This window comes from Pinus tabuliformis, chromosome 9 (assembly GCF_031772625.1).
Source record: "Pinus tabuliformis cultivar Carrire ecotype Pingquan chromosome 9, CPIR1, whole genome shotgun sequence".
NCBI lineage: Eukaryota > Viridiplantae > Streptophyta > Pinopsida > Pinales > Pinaceae > Pinus > Pinus tabuliformis.
Window position 1 is genome coordinate 1,805,311,761 of NC_142307.1, and position 17,379 is coordinate 1,805,329,139.

Below are 17,379 nucleotides of genomic sequence, written 5' to 3' on the forward strand. Positions count from 1 at the left end.
GTGATATAAGTTCAATTTAGAAAGTTCAGTGTTTCTTTTGTATTTTGGAATGAGAAAGAAAATTTACTGCAACTGATTACATTTCAAATTTCACCGAAGATTATTTACTGATATAAGTTTTATTTAGAAAGTTCATTGTATCAACATTATTAGTTTGTTTTGATATATTGATTATCTTCTTTGGTTGGTATTTTTCCAATGAGGACCATTGGTAAAGCGCTTAATTTGTAAATATGTAGAATATATTAAAATGACTCAAGATTAAAAACATCTCCTTATTTTCATTGTTATTTTTTTAATATCATTTTTTCTTAAAATGGATTTATAATTTGTAAGAAATGGAAGTATTTTTTAAATAAAAGTGAGAAATGTTTTATTTATTTTTTAAATAAAAATAAGAAACGGATAACTTATAATTTAGTAAGAGTTTAAATATTTTTTAAAGATGTTGTTACAATAAAAGTTTTATTAGTTGTCTTAAGTATTAAAAGCCATTAAAAATGTTATCTTGTCAAAATCAGATATTCTTTGCTCCAAAAACATGTTTTTGAGTATAGTTATGTTTCTACTAGGCAAAAGGGTGGTTAGGCTCAAAAGTATGATTTGTGGAACAAATAACATGTGATCTCAAAGTAGTGTAACTATTAGATGTTGTTTCTTTTTTTGTTAGAAATTAATGATATAATTTCGGGCAATATCGTGAATTTAAGTTGCTTAAAATGTGTTTTTGAGTGTATAAATAGATTCAACGCCTTTAAAAACATTTGGGGCATTCAATTCTTGTATAATACATAAATGAAACTTAAGATTCCAAGAAATTCATGTTAGGTTTTAGAAAAAATTGGCAAGAAAATTTTCCCGTAAAAGTCTCAACAATATAACATCAATAGGTCCCCTTTAAGGCCTAGTGTGACAAATAGAAGTGTAGCACACACCTGTGGAGGTCCTACTACTAGGGGATGTGTACTCTTCTAGCATCATCAAAACAAGTCGAATGTCTCGTTGGGGACCCATTAAACTTAAGAGGGAAGAGTATAAAACTTACCTCTCATGTTTGAATATTCCCATGTTCAATCTTCTTGAACAAGTATTTAAATTACCATGCATGACATTTCTAGGAGATATATGGCCTCTATGGGGGATCTTTTTCAACATTGGTATGGTTTACATGATAAGAATGGGTCTTGGGGAGTATACTATCTCAAGGGGAGAAGAAAAGAGGGCCTTAGGCCCTAACTAAAGCTTCTTGAGTTCAAGGAACATGATGTAACCCTAAGACAACCACATAGATACTCTCGAAGGGATGTTTGGATTTCAACTTGAATATGGGACCAATGGCATGTTATTCTACATAAAGAGCCACGAGAATTTTCATTATGTATGTTTTCCTAATAATAGTGTGTACACGTTCTAAGAATGTAAATATGTTATTAGAATATGTGCACATTTTGGTAATTCATGTATCTGTAGAATCATCTATACAATAATATGGCCATAGAGTAATCTATATTTATATTAATTAACCAAGTTTATATCAACATACTTTAAGTTCAAATTAATAAAATCACTGTCTCTATGAATCTAGTACAATAATCAACAATGGTATGTAACGACACCACAAAAACCCCACAACAAATAGTGTGTTGTCTCTCTAAAATGTTAGGAACAAATTCTTATTAACCCTTAAAACCTTGCTATATCAGTTTCAAACTCTCTTTATTGTCCTTCCTTCCAAAGGGAGCATCAAACTATTATATACTGCAAACTTATACTTTAGATTGTATATAATTGTTATCATTTTAACATTATAGATGGATTCATAGACCCCTTTTAAGGGGGGTGTTGAATCCATCTACCTAAAACTTAACATTGTAGATGGATTTAGAGACCCCCTTAGAGGGGTCTCTAAATTTTTACACTATAGATGGATTCAGAGACTCCTTTATCTCTAAATTTTAAAATTGTATATGGATTCAATTTAAAGAAGTCTCTGAATCCATCTACAGTGTTAAAATTTAGTGAAATTTACTATTCAGTATTAAAATTTCAATTTTTCCATTTCCTAAGTGACACAATTAAAAATGATTAGCATAAATGACTAATTCATACACTTGTTTTACTTGTTATTTTGTCATATTTTTATTCTTTGACTATGGTAGTCATTTACGTTAATCATTTTTAATTTTGTCACTTATTATCTAGTCATATATTTCAACACTAAACAAAATTAATCACTTATTAAGTTAGTTGCATTTAGTTGGGTCACTTATTATCTAGTCATATATTTTATCCATAGACTGACTTAGTCATTTAATTTAGCCATTTTTAGTTGGGTGATATGAAATCACCCCTAGGTGACCTCAGGAAATTAATGAAGGTATTACAGACTCATGTGCTGGTGTGTGTGTGTCTTTGTTATCTTAGGAAACGAATCGATAAGATTACAAAATAAACAGACACTTGAAACAGTAAGAGATCACAGTAAGCAATACAAAAACATAACAAAATTTAATAAGGAGTTCACCCAATCCTCCTGGGCTATGTCTCCTGGTCCATCTTTCAGTGGTGGCATTTTTATTATGTTTTCAAAGTAGAGTCTTACAATAAGGACCTCAATCTGAGTCTCACTTGACAGAGGATGATTAGTAGGATGGCACTTGGAAATCCCAAGTCCTTGGAGTTCATAGACTCCCCTTACTGAATTTCGACCTCAATTGGTCTTTGTCTGCTCGATGCTGCCCTTACTCTGATGGTCAGCTTGGCTTCTTTGTTCTCTACAATTTTTCCTTTCTTTCTATGTCTCAGCCTTTGGCTTCTTCACTGCTTCTTTGCCTCATTATCTCTTTGTCGTGTCTCTGTCAGGTCGTGGCTTTAAAGCTAGTTCATTTCCCAATTGTTCGTTTCGACTTCCCGGCTCTCTGGATTGCCTGCGTTTGTCCGCTGGGACTTCTCTACCCTATATCATCATTGTTGCGTAACGCTTTGCAGAGAGGTGGCCAACTGTCTTCTTTCGAACTAAGTGTCAGTTCTTCTTGAACGGTCATTTTTTCTGTTATTTCCTAGATGCTTGTGAATCAACTCATTGATCAAATCATACTTCAAATCTTTATGCACCATCGTTTATTTCTCCCTCGGGTCTGGTCATCCATTGTGTTGAACCTCCGTCGTTTGATCTGGAGCCCCGGATCCTGCGGTCTTTGCTTATATAATGTGGTTGAGTTGCTCGATCATTAGTCTACGATGTAAGCAGCTTTTTCCTCTCTCCCCACCGGACTCGCGTCACTCGGTGTATGGAATCGCTGGATCTTCGGCCAAACCCACTTACCGCCCGAAATGCCTCCAATATTCCATCAGTTTTTGAACGCAGGACCTGCCTATCGGTTTTAGTGCTTTCCCATGGTTTTTTGGTTTCCCTTGTGACCAAGCACTTAGGGCTTTCCCTTCTTGAGGAGTTTTGCCCAGCAATACATGATTAGCGCTCGCGTATCAGAAACAACCTCCATTTCTGGGTTTGAGCTTCCCAACTGCCATTTTTGCACCATGCGTAATCTCCATTGGCCAACGGTCAGCGCGCTTTGACCGAAGGTCCTCGTTGCTCTGTGCTGGCTGCAAATTATCATTATTCAGAGGTTATTTCTGATAGCTATAAGATTTCTTGAAGTTTGACATTCATTCTTAACAATCATGGAATTGTTTAAGGATCCAATTTGGATCACGACCTTCCCACTAAAAAAGCTTTTGGACCACCAAAAGTTGGTTTTCAAGCATCGACTAAGTGACGATACAATTTTCTCACTTGTCCAATCTCTATCCATTTTGCACTACTTGGCTCTGAACCCCTGAGCCCAATTATGAGGTACTCAACATCTCCCATGTGCGTTGTTCTCACCTTCCTGTAGAGAACTATGTCTTTTGAATTGATCGGAGAATCCACAGTGTAAACATTTTTGAACCAACGTTTCGAATCCCAAGTGGGATCCATCATCAGGGTTGAAGAATGATGATAAGAGAAGAGCAAGCAGGGAGAATAAATACTAACGAGGCCAACACTATCTAAGGAGGAACAAACAGTCGGCTAGAACCCTAATTTTATATTAATTTTATTTATTATTTTTTATTTCATTTTAATTATTATTAATAATTATCATTCAAATAAACTAATATAATAATATCTTATACATTAATTAATTTAATTTTAATATTCATATCATAATAAATAATTATTATATAATAAATAATTAACTATTACTGAATAATAATAATTAAATTTTTTATATAATACCAATTACTAATTAATAACTAAATTAATAAGATCTTACTATAGACTTTCTTATAAAATCTTTTATATAATAAAGATAATAATGATCAACTATTTGATTTCAAAATAAATTAAATTATTGCAAGGTATCAAAATACATATTTTGCTGAACCTATCCACAACAACATATAGATAGTCATGACCTTTCCTAGATTTAGGCAATCCTCCAACAAAGTCCATGGAAACACTTTTCCAAGGATGAGAAGGAATTGGTAATGGAGTGTACAAGCCTAGTTCTCTATTGTTGGGCTTGCTTTTAGCACACATAGTACACCCTCTTACATATCTGGAAATTGTCTCGTTCATTTTTTGCCAATAACAAAATCTTTGCAGCTATGCAACTGTTTTACTTACCCCAACATGACCTGATATTAGAGAAGTGTGTGTTTCTAAAATTATCTTTACTCTTTCAATTTTGGAATGCATAGCTTCCCACAATGATATAAGAGTCGGTCCTTAATATGATAATCCAATTCTTCTACTCGTTTGCCTTGACTTAAAGTTGCATATACATATTTAAAGTCTATATCTTGAGCATATTGTTCAATGTAGCTCTCATGTAGCATAGAATTATGCTTAAGTATAGTAGATGCATTTATAATGGGTCTAGATAACATATCTGCAACTTTATTATGTATGCCCTTTTTATATCTAATGACTAAATGAAACTGTTGTAGGAAACCCATCCATCTATAGTGTCTTGATTGTTGCAACTTAGTTTGAGAGTGTAGATATTGAAGTGGTTGACGATCAGTATGTATAACTGTTTCTTTTCCCATTAAGTAATGTTTCCACTTTTCCACACTCTATACTAATGCATACAATTCTTTATCATATGTGGGATAGTTAACTACTGTAGAATTAAATGTATTAGAATGATAACATATGGGTTTACCGTGTTGTATCAACACTGCTCCCATGGCATAGTCATTGGCATCTGTTTGGATCTCAGACGGTCTTTGAAGATCTGGCAGTGCTAGTAGTAGTGTAGTGCTAATCTTTTCTTTCAAGGTGTCAAAGGCTTTCTGTTGTTTGCCTTCCCACTGAAACACCTTGTTCAATCCTGTTAAAGCATGTAAGGGAGCTGCAATTAGGGAAAAAATAGAAACGAACTTTCTCCAATATTGTGTTGCTCCTAAGAAGCTCCTAACTTCTGTAGTAGATTTGGGTTTAGGTTAGTTTACAATGAATGCAACCTTAGAGGGATTTATCTTCAATTCACCACCCCCTACTATATGTCCCAAATAATTCAAAGATGTTTTGCCAAATTCACATTTTGAGAGTTTAACATAAAGCTTTTATCTTTTCAAAACATCTAGTGTCTACCTAACATGCTTTAAATTTTCTTCCCATCTCTTGCCAAAGATCAGAATTTCATCGAGATACACAATAACAAAATCATCAAGAAAAGGTCTGAGTACATCATTCATTATTCTCATGAAAGTAGCAAGAGCATTAGTTAAGCCAAGAGGCATAACCAGCCATTCATTCAATCCCTGCTTTGTTTTGAAAGCAGTCTTCCATGCATCTTGTTCTGCAACTCTGACCTGATGATATCCACTATGCAAGTCTAATTTGGAAAAATAAACAACTTCTTTCGATTGATCTAATAGATCATCTATGCGAGGAAGGGGATAACGATTTTTTATTGCTATCTTATTCAGTGCTCAGTAATCAATGTACATTCTCCATGAGCCATCTTTCTTTCTCACCAAAATGATTGGAGACCCACATGGTGATGTGCTAGGTATGATGAACCCCTTCTCGAGCAACTCTTGCACTTGCTTCTTGATTTCTACATTCTCTAAAGTGGACAACCTGTACATTCCAATGTTGGAAATGGAGCATCTTGCTGCAAATTAATATTATGCACTATTACCTTTTTGGTTGGCAGACCTTTAGGTTCTTGAAACAAGATATCATACTCTGAAACAACTTTTTCTAAATCAGCTTGTTGTTTAGCATCACAACCCTCAAATACATTGGTTTTATCAAGTTTCTTTTCCTTTACAACCATCAGTAAAAATTGTTTTCATGAATTTGTAATTCATTTCATCTGCCCTGAGTTTATGAGAATGTAATTATTCTTGAGCTTATGAGCTCTTACAAAGTATTCGATTCCATCTTTAACGAGTAGATACTTGTTCTCAGCTCTATAGAAAATAGCTTTTCTGTCATACAAGTAAGGACTTCCTAAAACAATTCCACATATATCCAAAGGAATTACATCTAACTCAACCTCATCTACAAATGTTGACCCAAAGGAAAACTTGAGCTTGCATTGTCTAGTCACTTGTAGTTGTGCTTTATCACTACCATTCTAACGGGTATGGTTTCTTGTGAGGTGTAGTCAGTAATCCCAACTTCTTTACAATTGCTTCAGAAATTAAATTTACTTGTGAGCCACTATCAAACAAAGTATCAATCTTTTGATGTTTGGAAATAACTCGAATATGGAAACACTCATGTCTTTTTCTCTCATTTTCTTCATCAATAGTAGATTGTGTAGAATTACTAGTAGATGCTTCATAATTCTTACCTTTTATACATATGGCTACAATGGTTGTTTCATTTCCTGAGTCCAACCCCAAATCTTTCTGAATGGCTTCAATAGTCTTCTTCTTCTTTCCCTCGAACTTCTTAGGTCTTAGCTCTAGATGCGAAATCCAACAATGCTCTTCATCATGCCCATCCTTCTTACAATGAGTGCATGAAGACTTGCTTTTCTGTGTAGCGTTGGCCTTCCCTGCTTTTCATTTTTGTTTTCTTTTCTCCTTATTCTTACTTGCAGTGGGTTGGGATGATCCCCCAACTTCTAGGTTTCCATTATTTTCTCTAGCTTCTAAATGCATAGCTTGAACATATACCTCATCTATACTAGTGGGATTAAACATGAGGATAGTGTGCCTCATGTAGCTATGTAGACCACCGATGTACTTCAACAGAGTCTCAGGTGATTCTAATGAGATTCCTACAATCAAAGCTCTCTTCCTAAATTCTTGGATGTAACCTTGTACACTTTTCCCTTTCAATTGTCGAAGAGCTTTCCAGCTCATCATGGCTTGTTGCATGTAGGCCAGTGGATAGAACTCCTTTTTTATTGCAGAAACAAATTCACTCTGGACAGAAAGAGTCTTACCATGTCTCTTCATGTCAGCTTGGGTCCTACCTTCCCACCAAACTAAGGCAGTGCCTCCAAGGCGTAGGTTGGCCTACATCATCATTGTTGTGTAACTCTTCATAGAGAGGTGGCCACCTGTCTTCTTGCGAACTAAGTGTCAGTTCTTCCTGAATGGTTGTTTTTTTCGTTATGTCCTAGATGCCTACGAAATGGATCCTTCTGTCAACTCATTGGTCAAATCAAACTTCAAGTCCTTATGTGCCATAGTTTATTTATCCCTCGGTTCTGGTCATCCGTCAGGTTGAACCTCCGTCCTTTGATCTGGAGCCCCCAGATCCTATGGTTTTCTTTTATATCGTGCAGTTGAGTTGCTCGATCGTTAGTCTGCGGTGTAAGTGGTTTTTTCTCTCTCCCCGCCGGACACCGGTCACTCGGTGTTTGGAATCACTGGGTCTTCAGCCAAACCCACTTACCGCCCGAAATGCCTCCGATATTATGCCGATTTTGAGTGCGGGAGACACCTGTCGATTTTAGTACTTTCCCATGGTTGTCTGGTTTCCCTTGTGACTAAGCATTAGGGGATTTTCCTTCTTGAGGGGTTTTTCCCATGCGCTAATTACGTATCAGAAACAACCTTTGTTTCTGTGTTTGAGCTTCCGAACTGCCATTTTTGCACCATGCACAGTCTCCATGGGCAAATGATCAATGCGCTTTGACCGAAGGTCCTCGTTGCTCCATGCTAGCTACAAATTATCATTATTCAGAAGTTATTTTTGATAGCTATAAGATTTCTTGAAGTCTGACATTCATTCTTAACAATCATGGAATTGTTTGATGATCCAATTTGGATCATTGGGTCACTTAAAATTTCTCTAATTTAGTAGTAATTCACTTGAAATAATTGTGGTGACTAACGTTTTTAGTTATGTAGTCACTAATCTCACATTTTGTACAAGTGTGATCAACACTTACCAGATTATGATTTAGGCCAAGAACATAGTATACCTTTGAAATTTTCTTTTGCTCCATGTACTTGGTTAGAATGTTGACCATTCCTTTTCCATCTACATCCACAATCTTGTTAGTCCTCAATTTTACCTTTGCCTTGATCAATTCATCTAGATTTTCAACCATATTTTTGCTGTCATTTTTTTGGTTGCTGCAACCATTGTTTAATAATCAAACATTATCATAGGGTTCATGGATAGTATGTCAAGGTAGGAACATCTAGATTTGCAACCATATTTTTGTTTTCATTCTTTTGGTTACTACAACCATTATTTAATAACCAAACATTATCATAGGGTTCATGGATAGTATGACAAGCTAGGAACATGTAGTCACATTTTTTTTGTAGTTACATTTTTTCTTTCCTTTCCTTAGTCAACCATCCTCTTCTTACAATCATGGGCATAGTGACAAAATTTATTACAATAATAACATCTCACCTTTGATTTATTGACTCCTTGATTGTTGTTGTGGCTTTTGTTGTTGCATCCATTCTCTTGTTCTTGTTCTTCTTTACCATCTCTCTGACCACCATTTCTTCCACCTCTACCTCTACCTCGATCTCGGCCTTTGTCTCTTGAGATATAAACTTACTTTTAAAAGAATTTTTTTATTGAGGAGTCCTTATTTATGTCTTTCCTCACATCATGGGATAGAAGTGTTCCCATAAATTCATCAACTATTAGTGATACCAAATCATTGGCTTCTTCGATAGCTGCTACTACCACATCAAATTTAGTAGGCAAAGATCTAAGAACATTTTCAACCATTGTTTGATCTTTAATGTCATCACCATAAATCTTTAATTAATTTACAATGGTTAGAATTCGATTCATGAATGAATTGATATTATTTGTTTCTTTCATTTGTAGAATTTCAAATTCTTTCCTAATATTTTGCAACTTAAAATATAAACTTTGGTCATGCCTTGATAGCTCGTCACCAAAATCTCCCTTGTTGACATTGCCGAAAATGCAATCATAGTTTTTTGGAATACTGTTTCATCCACTGCTTGTTAGATAAGTTTCAATGCATGTACATACTTATTTTTTCTAGCCTCAATTGATCCCTCTATGCATTGTGAAGACTTGTTCTACCGCAACTTATGCATGTTTATCAAATTCAATCTTCATATAATTCTAAACACCTTAAGCTCGTAACATAGTTTCCATCTTAAAAGACCACATATCATAAGTCTTCCTTGTTAACAATGAAATTTGCGGCTAGAAGCTCATGGAAACGATATTTATAAAACCTTTCTTTTAAAAACCTTTATTTTTCAAAGCTTTTTTAAAAAACTTTAAAAACTCTTTTTAGTAAACCCCTTGTAATAAAACTTTTTTTTCCTTTATAAATATAAAAATCATTTCTCATTTTTCAAGGCCTTTTTTTAAAAACTTTAAAAACACTTTTTGATAAACCCCTTATAATAAAACCTTTTTTTTTTTTTTTTTTTCCGAAAATTTTTATCACTGGAAAATAAAAGTGAAAAATGGGTTTATGCAAGTATTAGTTGTTTGTGTGAAGAGATAAAACATTTATGGGTTGCAAAGTGACACTAAATATAAATATAGTCATGAGTTGCAAAGTGGCACTAAAGCCATGTGTGAAGAGACAAAACATTTATTGGTTGCCAAGTGACACTAAAGCCACATAAATAAAAAACGAAAAGAAGAACTAGATGATCCGCAATACGGTATCACGTAGAAGACCGAAACGTTGGGAGGTTAGTTTCCACAAAATATACAAATTTCACTTGCTGCTAGTTTTTTTTGTGTTATGACTGTTATTTTTATAGGAAATACATAGAAATTCTGATTGAAATTAAACATATGATATATTCTAAACATTAAATCTTAACTACATGAACACAATACTTGTTTTCTGTCCCAAAAAAAACAAAAATCACCTAGGATAATACATCGGTTGCGCAATATTGGGATTCAGCTCCAATGCCAAATAAAGAGCGGACAGTGTCTTTCAACCGGGATGTTCGATTCCCCACTAAAAATCACCTCCCTATTTCATATTCAATTAGATCATATGGCGGCAATAGAGCACTTACTACTGTGAAACTACCATCGGAGTCCATATGGCACCAGACGAACGCCGACCTGATTCGAGGCACGTCGGGTGGAGGCATGGTCCTAGCCAGTATCTGGGTAACCTCCCTCATGTTAGGACGGTCCTCTAGATTCGGGTTGGAACACGCAAGTCCCAACAACAGAAAACGTTTGATGTCCTCCTCGTTAACGTTGATGCTTCCAAACTTGGTTAGCCCAGTGTTGGCGCTTCCGAGAACCTGTTCTCGCCGTACAATTTCCAGACCCAATCGATCAGGTCAAACGATTCTGGGGTGCGAAATGTGGGAAGCCTTCCGCAGGTTACCTCAAGGGCGAGAGCACCGAAGCCAAACATATCCGATTCCACCGTTGGTCATCCGGTGTGAAAAACCTCGACTGGGATGTAGCCCATGATTCCAACAAGACTTGTCACGCCCCTACACCTGCGGTAGTATTTCAACCGCTTATAGCGAGGTACGGCACCACCAAACACTTTCTTTTCACCAATACTTATGTTCGTGGACTACGCTTAACATTCCACTTATCCTACTTAGTGTGTGTTTCGCAACCAAGTATTATTAATGTGTTCCTTTATACCAATGAATACCCATACACATTCATTATCAACAGCATTATACAAGAGAAATGCACAACAGTATATAGGGAGGGGCAACTCCCTGCAATATGAGTCTGCCTGAGTCAATATATTATACAATCTTCACATTCTCAATGTACAAGTTAAATCTTGGGAAACCCCAAATTTACACTTAGCCAATTTTCACAACTTTGGCAAAATCGGTTTCCCAACTCGTTGGCACCTCCGCACGGTTGCCGCACGACTCTCCAACCCTTCGTTCACCTTGTCGCACGATCGTGTTGTTTGCCCAACTTGGGCGCGCCTCCAAGTCTCCACACACGGGCGCCTCCACCCAAGACACACTTCCGTTCACAACCCAACACACCAACAAGACTTCATGCACACTTACACGATGGGCGGGCGCTCACCTGAGTCGCCAAGACACCCACGCCAAGTCGTCGCACAAACGGGCGCTCCTCCGTTTCACCTTCGGGCGCCTTCACACAAACCGGGCGCCACACCCGTGCACGCCTCAACCAACCACCGGGTGCACCTTCGCCCGCACCTTCGCCCAACACCAAGTGCAACCTTCCTTCAACGTGCGCTCACCCAAGAACGGTGCATGAGATGTGTGCCTTCACTTCTTGTCTTCTGCGCACTAGAACTGCGCACTTCCTTCTTGTGCGAAGTTGTCAAGTGATTGTTCGATGTTTGAATGACTCCATATGCTCAGCAATATATACGCAAGCTTGGGCTAAGTCTGGCTGCCCAGCCGACTTGCCCAACGCCTTTGGCACACCCTTACTTCATCGCAAATGCATCGTCGGCTTCTCCAAGCAAGGGTCGGCTTCCATATGTGTTAACTCCACACACTACGCCATATAAACATGCTTGCTCACTCACATATGTGCATAAGTGTCATTGCATACTTCAAAGGAGCTTGCATAACATTTAACCGCAGTCGCATACTTCGTCGCACCGCAGCTCGCACACCCAACTACGCGCTCGCCCATGATCGCACTTCAGGCGGTCGTGCCAAGGACCGCAGGTCCTTACATCCTCCTCCACCCGAAGTCATTGTCGTCCTCGACAACATATCATCCTGGTAGCCATCCACCAAGATCATTAATATCCATGATGTCAACTCCTCCACATACTGCGAGCATCTCTACAACATATGTAGAACCACCATCTCCATCATGTATCATCCTGGTAACCAACTGTCACCAAGATCACCATACCAAGGTATACACCTCATCGGTATGTCATACATCAGAGATCATCTCAATCCATGATCATCAATCACCTTGTCACAATCTCCACATGCTGCTCCCCATCGTGGAAGGTTGGTCCCTCCATTTCAAGCTACATGCTTCCTGCAATATCTCGTGTCGACCTCATCATGTGTTGTCCTCATGTGAATTGCTGTCGTGATACTCCAACAAATTTCAACGCATATCTGCACACTAATAGTCCCCATGTTTGAAACAGTTTGGTAGCTAATCCAACCGTCATGCCCAAATCATGAGAGTGAACATCCTCATGCCATCATCAGTCGTTTCTCAGTACATCCTGTCACATCATCAACTTGATCAAGAATCCATCTCCATATAAGTAAGCCATGCTCAGGTCCATGAAGTAATCCTCATCTCATCTGCAACATGTTGTCCATGATGTTTGGTGTCAATGTGCTACATGAAATCAGCTACATCTATCCCAACATCATCCATATGTGTATCTCCTCCATATGAAGAGATCATCTCATCAATCTCTAACTCCCAGTGTGCCACATCCAGGTCCATGAAGCAACCTCCATCATATCTGCAATGTGCCATCCCTCAAGTCTGCCACAGAAACAAGTATACACCTGTTTCATCTATCCATGTGCTGCCCATGATCATAGATCAATCAGCTCCCATGTCAAAAGATGGTTGAGTCTCGGCTCAACCCATGCCCAAGTGTTGCCACTAAGGCATCATCATCATCGTAACTCCATCACTCCAAAGTGTCTCATATTGATCCTCCACATCAAGTCACTCTTTCAAGCCATACCCATGCATGTAATTGAAAGTATGCACCTGCATCAAAGTCCCTGACCTTAGCTCCTCAATGCATTAGATCCTCCAAGTCCACAATATGTGAAGTCCCTCTAGAAGTCACAACAATCTCATGTCATCATGATCTCCATGAGTCATCTCCAACCAACATCTCAGCAAGCATACAAGTCTCGGCCCAAAGGTCTCTGCAAGATGCCTTAGCTCTCCATGTAGTAGGAATGCTCCATAGACTGCTCACAACTACATCCAAGTCCATGGCCTTGTTGTAAAAAAGTGCACAACCTCTCCATCGACTCATAAATAATAAGTCTCCATGTCACATCTGCAAATCCATTTGCACAACATCCCTGCCTTGGCACTCCTCATTGGATGCCCCTAATTGACACCTCTACAAGTGCTCCCGCATAATGTCCCTAAATAAGACTGCCATGCTCCATGTCTCCAACCTGATGCCCATGACTAAGTTGCCCATGTAGTCCAACCAAGTAGACCCATCACAACAATCGATCATCCTCATCCAAGTCTGCAATCTTCAGTCTAGTGAACTCGGTCACCCAACCATATCATCATCATCACGAGTTCCTTCCATCATAGCTTCCCCACTAAAGGTTTCACCAAGACTATCTCTTGGTCTCAGCCATGAGAAGTCCACCCAAGCATCATCATACCTCAAGAGTGTGCCCTCTAATCTGTTCATGAGTCATGCCAAGCACTTAGTCAATTCTCCATATGGCTAAAGCATGACCCAATCCTCCACAACGATCATCATGTTCCTCCCTTATCACGGGCCTTTGCACCTTCTACCATAAGGTCACAAACAACCCCAACAAGTCCTACAACAATCAACAATCCTTGCTTCTCCATACAAGGTCTCATCATGGACATCCATGGTAAGATGCTCCGTTGCATCGACAAACTGGCTTTGTCCTTCCCTGCATATGACCCATCTACCAAATGCTTAAGTGAAACACAAGTATCAATATTTACTTCATTATCATGAGGCTCCTCCATATGAGTATCATCATCCATCCATGTCTGCAAATTGCACGAACCTGGTCCAACTTGATCAATCTCAAGTTCATCCTCTATCGTTGTCACATCTACAACATCCTCGGTCATCACGGCTTCCTCTTCCTTGATAGCACAATCTGCAACTTCACCTTGCTCCATTGTCCAACCAAGTTGAAGAAGTTTCTCTTCAACATTCTTTTCCAAGACTTCAAGTTCCTTTCGAATTCGGGGATTCTCTTCTTTCAACCGCTTCAACCTGTATAAGGTAAGCAAGAGTTTCCCTTCGCATTCTTCCAAACTTGCCATGCCTTGTCATTCAGCTTGGTCCAAGCACCGAGCTTCACCTCTGCTAAACCTGTTTCACCATTCACCAGCTTCACCAAGTTCCCTGCAACCATGAACGAGCCCTTGTTCCACTTGTATGTGAAACCAGCTTCCTTCACCTGCAAGTATCTGCTTCCACTGTCACTTCGTCACGAGCAACCTTGCTCTCCAGCGCCAACCGAGCTTTGATACGAACTTCACTTCAGTGAAGTTGTGTAGCAGCTTCAACCAGGATATCAGCTCTGATACCAACTATCACACCCTTACACCTGCGGTAGCCTTTCAACCGCTTATAGCGAGGTGTGGCACCACCGAACACTTTCTTTTCACCAATACTTATGTTCGTGGACTACGCCTAACATTCTTTGTATCCTACTTAGTTTGTGTTTCGCAACCAAGTATTATTAATGTGTTCCTTTATACCAATGAATACCCATACACATTCATTATCAACAGCATTATAAGTCTTCTGGTCCAAAATGCTAGACAGATCGATGATGGAGGAGACGACGAACTTCGTCGGCATCGGATCTGTAAGGCCTTCATTGTGATGCGACGGGCGAGCGCCGGGCGACCGAGAGCGCGTGCATGGGCGAGCGTTGTGCGGTGCGACGGAGGGCGCGCACGACCAAGTGCGGTTGGAGCACCGGGCAAAAATGCGACGATCATACGAGCGACATGCGACGAAGTGCGACGAAGGTTGTGCGAGCGCGTGGGAAAATGACTAAGGCATGGAGCGTTTATACCCTTGCGTAGTACGTTTGCGGTGAAGGGGTGGCCGACTTACAACAATGGAGCAAGGCCGACTTATGAAGCGCCCAAGCATTGCGTTGAAGGGGTGTGTGGGCAGTCGGCTGGGCAAGCCAACCCACACCCACGATGGGTATATATATGCGATGGAGAAGCATTCAAAGGACATTCATTCGACAAGCATCTTCGCTAAGGAAGAAAAGTGCGTAGTTAAGAGTGCAGAAGTAAGAGGAGGTAAAGCGCACATCTCATGCACTCCTCTTGACTTGAGCCGCTCGGTTATAACGTGTACTTGGTGGTTAGTGAAGGCGAAGTTCGAACTTGGACAACTACGCAAGTGTTCAAGAGAGGAGAAGTGCGCAGATTGGGTTGAAGTGCGCATAGCTCATGCGCATTACTCTTGGGGCGCAGTCTTATGTTATCTTGAGCCGGTTGTGGGTTGGGCAAGGTGTGCCCAAGGTTGTCTTGAGTACGGTTTTGTGCTGGGATTGATTAGAGTGTCTTGGTGACTCGGGTGAGCACCCACTCTTGGGCAAGGCGTGCACATGATCATTGTAAAAGGCTGATTTGCCTACATTGTAAAAGAAACTAAGTATTGGCTTGGAGCTTGCTAAGCATTACGTGTATTGTATTGAAGAAAGACTGATTATAATATATTGTCTGGAAAACTTGTTCGGGAGCTGCCCCTCCCCTTTATACTGTTGCAATTGTTGTGTTCTTTTATAATTGCTATGGATAATGAATGAGTATGAGCTTCATTGGTATAAAGGATAAATACATGTTTACTTGGTTGAGAAACACAAGCTAAGTAATATTAAAGTGAAAATAGGTGTAGTCCATGTGCACTAGTATTGTTAAAAAGAAAGTGTCAGCACCTCTTTGGCACGGTTGATAGACCACCGTAGACTTGGGGGCGTGACATGATCGGTCTTCTTTGCAACGTACACATCCAGCGTCTTCGTTTGTCCATCATACTGAATCAACGCCTTGACATCGTAGTTTGTGTTGTCGTTGTAATTGCCCGTCAAATTGACCTGGTCGAGAGACGTAAAATTTATGGAATTTATTCCATTAACATTAAGGCCTACATGGTTGCCATCGGGATCATTAGTCCCTGGGCTTTTCCTTGTATCAAACTCGACTGCCAAGACCTTACTACTGCTACTGCCATTAGTGGAGGCGTTGAACAGTCCCAACCATTCTTCATAGCTATTATCAGGCAAATAATCATCCGAAGTTATGATAAAAGCCAGACCCTCGCCGCTGCTTCCATTCTTCGGTTGAATATTGAAAACGAATGAGCTAGTGAAGGATGCGGTCTTATTCCCACGGTATAGCCTGAAACTCTCCTTCAACAATGACCTTCCAGATATATTTTCTAGGGAGTATTGCGAAGCGCTATTACTGGTATCCAGCGTGACCTGCAACGCACTGGAGCTCATGGTGGAGTTGTGCATATTGAAATTACCAGCATCGCTATTGAGATCGAAACAAGGAAAATTGATACCATAATGGCAAGCAGTTTCTCCGACCAATATGGACGCAATGGCTGCAAGGATTATTGCTTGTAGGAAACCCATTAAATTCTGTACTGGTGCGATGCAAATTCGAGGACAGGCACAGCGGTTTAAATTCACAATCCTGAGGGGGAGAGGAGAAACCTGCAAGAGTATTTCAACATCATAATTACGATCCCGCTAAGGATGGAAATCACCTGTTTCGAAACGTTGGAACAGTTTCGGCCGTAGGTAGATTGCACGAACGCGGACATGAATTACACGATCCGTGGGTGAAGGAAATACTAAGCCGTGCAGTGACGAAGATTAACTTTGAAGATTGACTGCTTCTCCTTCACCTCTCCTACTTCTGTACTTTCTCACCGACATATATTGCCACACGGTTGTGAAAATCCATTACATAAAATGAGTTGATGCCGTCACCAGTCAAAATTCCCACTCCCTCTCTTTTCCTTTTCAGATCAGAAGCTTCTGAGTGTGGTTCTAAGGATTTGGCCTTAACCTATTGAACCATTCAGCGCGATCGCAATAGATCGGAAACTTCATAGCAACGGGAGCAGTTGGCATCAGCCCCTGGAGCCCTGTAGCGGGATTGTAATGTATTAGTTTTAAAGAGTAGGTCAATGGAAAAGA